The sequence below is a fragment of the Schistocerca gregaria genome, unplaced genomic scaffold, assembly GCF_023897955.1.
Source record: "Schistocerca gregaria isolate iqSchGreg1 unplaced genomic scaffold, iqSchGreg1.2 ptg001090l, whole genome shotgun sequence".
NCBI classification, from domain to species: domain Eukaryota; kingdom Metazoa; phylum Arthropoda; class Insecta; order Orthoptera; family Acrididae; genus Schistocerca; species Schistocerca gregaria.
Window position 1 is genome coordinate 15,001 of NW_026062432.1, and position 7,500 is coordinate 22,500.

The 7,500-nt window shown below is 52.4% G+C and overlaps 3 non-coding genes across 3 annotated transcripts in view; all 3 read left to right on the forward strand.

Moving 5' to 3' along the window:
• The first annotated feature begins 4,062 nt into the window (after positions 1-4,062).
• Positions 4,063-5,955, forward strand: LOC126328152 (small subunit ribosomal RNA). Its single transcript, XR_007561694.1, has one exon. It is a non-coding gene; the product is annotated as a small subunit ribosomal RNA (ribosomal RNA).
• A 362-nt stretch (positions 5,956-6,317) lies between these two features.
• LOC126328157 (5.8S ribosomal RNA) lies at positions 6,318-6,472 on the forward strand. The gene has a single exon (XR_007561698.1). It is a non-coding gene; the product is annotated as a 5.8S ribosomal RNA (ribosomal RNA).
• A 188-nt stretch (positions 6,473-6,660) lies between these two features.
• Positions 6,661-7,500, forward strand: part of LOC126328153 (large subunit ribosomal RNA) — a 4,222-nt gene continuing 3,382 nt past the window's right edge. Inside the window, exon 1 of the ribosomal RNA XR_007561695.1 lies at positions 6,661-7,500. This exon is cut by the window's right edge and continues 3,382 nt beyond it. This is a non-coding gene — a ribosomal RNA (large subunit ribosomal RNA).

Consider the following 7,500-nt stretch of genomic DNA (forward strand, 5'->3'; position numbering starts at 1 on the left):
AACCTAACTGTGGCTGTACCAGTTTATCGCTTAACCTAACTGTGGCTGTACCAGTTTATCGCTTAACCTAACTGTGGCTGTACCAGTTTATCGCTTAACCTAACTGTGGCTGTACCAGATTATCGCTTAACCTAACTGTGGCTGTACCAGATTATCGCTTAACCTAACTGTGGCTGTACCAGATTATCGCTTAACCTAACTGTGGCTGTACCAGATTATCGCTTAACCTAACTGTGGCTGTACCAGATTATCGCTTAACCTAACTCAATTTGTCCCTTAACCTAACTCAATTTGTCCCTTAACCTAACTCAATTTGTCCCTTAACCTAACTCAATTTGTCCCTTAACCTAACTCAATTTGTCCCTTAACCTAACTCAATTTGTCCCTTAACCTAACTCAATTTGTCCCTTAACCTAACTCAATTTGTCCCTTAACCTAACTCAATTTGTCCCTTAACCTAACTCAATTTGTCCCTTAACCTAACTCAATTTGTCCCTTAACCTAACTCAATTTGTCCCTTAACCTAACTCAAGTTGTCCCTTAACCTAACTCAAGTTGTCCCTTAACCTAACTCAAGTTGTCCCTTAACCTAACTCAAGTTGTCCCTTAACCTAACTCAAGTTGTCCCTTAACCTAACTCAAGTTGTCCCTTAACCTAACTCAAGTTGTCCCTTAACCTAACTCAAGTTGTCCCTTAACCTAACTCAAGTTGTCCCTTAACCTAACTCAAGTTGTCCCTTAACCTAACTCAAGTTGTCCCTTAACCTAACTCAAGTTGTCCCTTAACCTAACTCAAGTTGTCCCTTAACCTAACTCAAGTTGTCCCTTAACCTAACTCAAGTTGTCCCTTAACCTAACTCAAGTTGTCCCTTAACCTAACTCAAGTTGTCCCTTAACCTAACTCAAGTTGTCCCTTAACCTAACTCAAGTTGTCCCTTAACCTAACTCAAGTTGTCCCTTAACCTAACTCAAGTTGTCCCTTAACCTAACTCAAGTTGTCCCTTAACCTAACTCAAGTTGTCCCTTAACCTAACTCAAGTTGTCCCTTAACCTAACTCAATTTGTCCCTTAACCTAACTCAATTTGTCCCTTAACCTAACTCAAGTTGTCCCTTAACCTAACTCAATTTGTCCCTTAACCTAACTCAATTTGTCCCTTAACCTAACTCAATTTGTCCCTTAACCTAACTCAATTTGTCCCTTAACCTAACTCAATTTGTCCCTTAACCTAACTCAATTTGTCCCTTAACCTAACTCAATTTGTCCCTTAACCTAACTCAATTTGTCCCTTAACCTAACTCAAGTTGTCCCTTAACCTAACTCAAGTTGTCCCTTAACCTAACTCAAGTTGTCCCTTAACCTAACTCAAGTTGTCCCTTAACCTAACTCAAGTTGTCCCTTAACCTAACTCAAGTTGTCCCTTAACCTAACTCAAGTTGTCCCTTAACCTAACTCAAGTTGTCCCTTAACCTAACTCAAGTTGTCCCTTAACCTAACTCAAGTTGTCCCTTAACCTAACTCAAGTTGTCCCTTAACCTAACTCAATTTGTCCCTTAACCTAACTCAATTTGTCCCTTAACCTAACTCAAGTTGTCCCTTAACCTAACTCAAGTTGTCCCTTAACCTAACTCAAGTTGTCCCTTAACCTAACTCAATTTGTCCCTTAACCTAACTCAATTTGTCCCTTAACCTAACTCAAGTTGTCCCTTAACCTAACTCAAGTTGTCCCTTAACCTAACTCAAGTTGTCCCTTAACCTAACTCAAGTTGTCCCTTAACCTAACTCAAGTTGTCCCTTAACCTAACTCAAGTTGTCCCTTAACCTAACTCAAGTTGTCCCTTAACCTAACTCAAGTTGTCCCTTAACCTAACTCAAGTTGTCCCTTAACCTAACTCAAGTTGTCCCTTAACCTAACTCAAGTTGTCCCTTAACCTAACTCAAGTTGTCCCTTAACCTAACTCAATTTGTCCCTTAACCTAACTCAATTTGTCCCTTAACCTAACTCAATTTGTCCCTTAACCTAACTCAATTTGTCCCTTAACCTAACTCAAGTTGTCCCTTAACCTAACTCAAGTTGTCCCTTAACCTAACCCACGTTGTCCCTTAACCTAACCCACGTTGTCCCTTAACCTAACCCACGTTGTCCCTTAACCTAACCCACGTTGTCCCTTAACCTAACCCACGTTGTCCCTTAACCTAACCCACGTTGTCCCTTAACCTAACCCACGTTGTCCCTTTGCCTAACATAGTTCACTGCTCGGAATCTCTGGTGTCGTTGTTATCCTCATGTAGATGTCTTGCGAGTGTTGCTTACTTTCCACATATTCCTGCTATCCACTGTCAATTGTACTGCAATAGGACTATATCGCCGACCCCCCCCCTCCCCCCCCTCTGTCCCCCTCTGTCCCCCTCTTTGTGTCTCTGTCCTCTCAAGCTGGTCGGTCTGGCGTTTGAGTGTTAAATGAGCCTCGCAGCTGTTCAGTTGCATTCAGATGTCGACGCCCTCAGTGTACGTCGTGGTATGGTCTGTGTCCATTGTCCGCTGATGTCGTACGCGTAACCCACACGCTGTACCGATCATCGGTCGTTACGTACAGAGTGAAGTAGTGTGATACGTGTGACCGTACGCTGGCTGTGCCCAACGGTGTCGAATCTCAATTTCCATATGTTGTGCTTGATGCTACTTGTCTCGTCTCCCAATAACAGCTAGGTTGCACTGTGGTACGCCGTAGAGGCGTGTGGGAGGAACGTACGAACGCATTGTATGTCACCCTGGGTCGCTGGGGGTGGTGGTGCGGTGAGTCAGGTCAGGTCAGGTCAGCGTGAGCCGTCTGATGTAGTGACGCGTGTATTCCGACTTTGTCGTATTGCCTCACACAAAGTGCTACCCTGGTGGACCGCGTTCCATATCTGGGACATGCCGCAGATGCCGGTTGACAGTGGATCGCGGAAGGTACATCGCATACGTGCGCGGGCCACCTTCCACGTGTTCTCTTCTGCACATGTCGCAGTGTGTATGTGGTCTGATGTAGCGTGTCGTGACACATGACATCCTGGCATGCAAGAATTGTTGAATTCGCAAATGTAGGTGGACATCTACGTTTACTGCCCAAGATACGCAAATGAACTGGAAATCCGTTGTTGAGCGGTTGTTCACGCTGGAGGTGAATCTGTGATGGCGACGATCGGTACAGCTATTAACCGGTTGTTTCAGCGGTACCCGCCACATCCACACGCGTGACTAGGCCCATGTGGGTATGAAGCGATACGCGGCGGTGGCTTGGTGGGACTGTTCCCGGCCGGTGAAGGGGGGCCGCCCGGCGTGTTGGCCGCGCGCTGCGTGGGCGCACGCGCAACAGGCGGCTGGTGGGGGGCGCCGAGTGGCAGGAGCGCCAGCCGACGGGCCCGGCAGGCGGCGCAGCTACGCTGCGGCGCACCCTGCACGCGGCGCCTGGCGGCCAAAGTTGGTTCAGCCGAGCCCGGTGCGAAGCGCGGTGGACATCTGCAGTGTGCTGGTCTGATTGAGGACTGTGTGCGTTGAGGATGCGCCGCCGCCTGGCACTCGGCGCCGCGACGCCGTCTGCTGCTCGGTCGCCCCAGCGGTTCTCGCAGGTGGTTTGTATCGCAGTTGTGCGGACGTGTTGGCGCGTGCGCTGTGCTGGGAGAGTTCGCTTCTGCACCCAAGTGGGGCTTTGCCCTTGTGTGGCGCTGGCGTTGGAGCTGCCGGTCACCATAGGTGGCGCGTGTTGTCTCCCGCCGGCAATGCCACGACAGCACGCTCCCGGGCCTCTGTCGGCAGCGGCAAGCTCAGTTGGGAGCAAGGGTGTTCGCACTAAAACCGTCTACTCGCCTAACTCCGGGCGATTGCGCCTCTCTCGAAACCGACCAAGTACCTAGGACGGCGCTGCGCGCCGCCGGGACCTGAGAGGGTTTCGAGGTGTATCGTGCAGGGGAGCTCGGCCTCCTCCTGTTTGCAGAATAATTGAGCGGACGCTTGCGTGTTCGCGCGGGCCCCCGGGACACACTCCCGGGCGGCCGGCTGCTCAGCTCTAGTTGACGCAGCTCCCTGGTTGATCCTGCCAGTAGTCATATGCTTGTCTCAAAGATTAAGCCATGCATGTCTCAGTACAAGCCGCATTAAGGTGAAACCGCGAATGGCTCATTAAATCAGTTATGGTTCCTTAGATCGTACCCACGTTACTTGGATAACTGTGGTAATTCTAGAGCTAATACATGCAAACAGAGTCCCGACCAGAGATGGAAGGGACGCTTTTATTAGATCAAAACCAATCGGATTGGCTTGTCTGGTCCGTTTGCCTTGGTGACTCTGAATAACTTTGGGCTGATCGCACGGTCCTCGTACCGGCGACGCATCTTTCAAATGTCTGCCTTATCAACTGTCGATGGTAGGTTCTGCGCCTACCATGGTTGTAACGGGTAACGGGGAATCAGGGTTCGATTCCGGAGAGGGAGCCTGAGAAACGGCTACCACATCCAAGGAAGGCAGCAGGCGCGCAAATTACCCACTCCCGGCACGGGGAGGTAGTGACGAAAAATAACGATACGGGACTCATCCGAGGCCCCGTAATCGGAATGAGTACACTTTAAATCCTTTAACGAGTATCTATTGGAGGGCAAGTCTGGTGCCAGCAGCCGCGGTAATTCCAGCTCCAATAGCGTATATTAAAGTTGTTGCGGTTAAAAAGCTCGTAGTTGGATTTGTGTCCCACGCTGTTGGTTCACCGCCCGTCGGTGTTTAACTGGCATGTATCGTGGGACGTCCTGCCGGTGGGGCGAGCCGAAGGGGTGCTTTCGCGTCCCGAGGCGGACCCCGTTTAAATCCTACCAGGGTGCTCTTTGTTGAGTGTCTCGGTGGGCCGGCACGTTTACTTTGAACAAATTAGAGTGCTTAAAGCAGGCAAGCCCGCCTGAATACTGTGTGCATGGAATAATGGAATAGGACCTCGGTTCTATTTTGTTGGTTTTCGGAACCCGAGGTAATGATTAATAGGGACAGGCGGGGGCATTCGTATTGCGACGTTAGAGGTGAAATTCTTGGATCGTCGCAAGACGAACAGAAGCGAAAGCATTTGCCAAGTATGTTTTCATTAATCAAGAACGAAAGTTAGAGGTTCGAAGGCGATCAGATACCGCCCTAGTTCTAACCATAAACGATGCCAGCCAGCGATCCGCCGCAGTTCCTCCGATGACTCGGCGGGCAGCCTCCGGGAAACCAAAGCTTTTGGGTTCCGGGGGAAGTATGGTTGCAAAGCTGAAACTTAAAGGAATTGACGGAAGGGCACCACCAGGAGTGGAGCCTGCGGCTTAATTTGACTCAACACGGGAAACCTCACCAGGCCCGGACACCGGAAGGATTGACAGATTGATAGCTCTTTCTTGATTCGGTGGGTGGTGCTGCATGGCCGTTCTTAGTTGGTGGAGCGATTTGTCTGGTTAATTCCGATAACGAACGAGACTCTAGCCTGCTAACTAGTCGCGTGACATCCTTCGTGCTGTCAGCGATTACTTTTCTTCTTAGAGGGACAGGCGGCTTCTAGCCGCACGAGATTGAGCAATAACAGGTCTGTGATGCCCTTAGATGTTCTGGGCCGCACGCGCGCTACACTGAAGGAATCAGCGTGTCTTCCTAGGCCGAAAGGTCGGGGTAACCCGCTGAACCTCCTTCGTGCTAGGGATTGGGGCTTGCAATTGTTCCCCATGAACGAGGAATTCCCAGTAAGCGCGAGTCATAAGCTCGCGTTGATTACGTCCCTGCCCTTTGTACACACCGCCCGTCGCTACTACCGATTGAATGATTTAGTGAGGTCTTCGGACTGGTACGCGGCATCGACTCTGTCGTTGCCGATGCTACCGGAGAGATGACCAAACTTGATCATTTAGAGGAAGTAAAAGTCGTAACAAGGTTTCCGTAGGTGAACCTGCGGAAGGATCATTACCGACTAGACTGCATGTCTTTCGATGTGCGTGTCGTGTCGCGCAACACGCTACCTGTACGGCAGTGGCCGTGCGCCGCGTGCGGAACCACGCGTGCCTCTCAAAACTAGCGGAAGTGTTGTTGTTGTGTGGTACGAGCGCTGAAGCTCTGGAGCGGCTGGCCTGCGGTACCTGGCGCCTGGCGCCGGTTTTGAATGACGTTCGCCCGAGTGCCTGTCCGCTCCGGTGTGGAGCCGTACGACGCCCATCGGCTGTGAGGCCGTTGGACACAAAAAAAATAGTGGAACAGGGGCCGTCAGACGCCTCAGTCCCGCAAATGCTACTGTCTTGAAAGAGACAGTGGGAGACTGAAAAGGAAAAGATCACCCAGGACGGTGGATCACTCGGCTCGTGGGTCGATGAAGAACGCAGCAAATTGCGCGTCGACATGTGAACTGCAGGACACATGAACATCGACGTTTCGAACGCACATTGCGGTCCATGGATTCCGTTCCCGGGCCACGTCTGGCTGAGGGTCGGCTACGTATACTGAAGCGCGCGGCGTTTGTCCCGCTTCGGAGACGTGGGAGTGTCGTGGTCGCCTGTGTGGCCGGCCGCGTCTCCTTAAACGTGCGATGCGCGCCCGTCGCCTGGCGGTTCGCATACCGGTACTTTCTCGGTAGCGTGCACAGCCGGCTGGCGGTGTGGCGTGCGACACCTCGTACAACGACCTCAGAGCAGGCGAGACTACCCGCTGAATTTAAGCATATTACTAAGCGGAGGAAAAGAAACTAACAAGGATTCCCCCAGTAGCGGCGAGCGAACAGGGAAGAGTCCAGCACCGAACCCCGCAGGCTGCCGCCTGTCGTGGCATGTGGTGTTTGGGAGGGTCCACTACCCCGACGCCTCGCGCCGAGCCCAAGTCCAACTTGAATGAGGCCACGGCCCGTAGAGGGTGCCAGGCCCGTAGCGGCCGGTGCGAGCGTCGGCGGGACCTCTCCTTCGAGTCGGGTTGCTTGAGAGTGCAGCTCCAAGTGGGTGGTAAACTCCATCTGAGACTAAATATGACCACGAGACCGATAGCGAACAAGTACCGTGAGGGAAAGTTGAAAAGAACTTTGAAGAGAGAGTTCAAAAGTACGTGAAACCGTTCTGGGGTAAACGTGAGAAGTCCGAAAGGTCGAACGGGTGAGATTCACGCCCATCCGGCCACTGGCCCCCGCCCTCGGCAGATGGGGCCGGCCGCCCGCGCGGAGCAATCCGCGGCGGGGTCGTGTCCGGTTGCCTTTCCACTCGCCGCGGGGTGGGGCCGTTCCGGTGTGCGGTGGGCCGCACTTCTCCCCTAGTAGGACGTCGCGACCCGCTGGGTGCCGGCCTACGGCCCGGGTGCGCAGCCTGTCCTTCCGCGGGCCTCGGTTCGCGTCTGTTGGGCAGAGCCCCGGTGTCCTGGCTGGCTGCTCGGCGGTATATCTGGAGGAGTCGATTCGCCCCTTTGGGCGCTCGGGCTCCCGGCAAGCGCGCGCGGTTCTTCCCGGATGACGGACCTACCTGGCCCGGCCCCGGACCC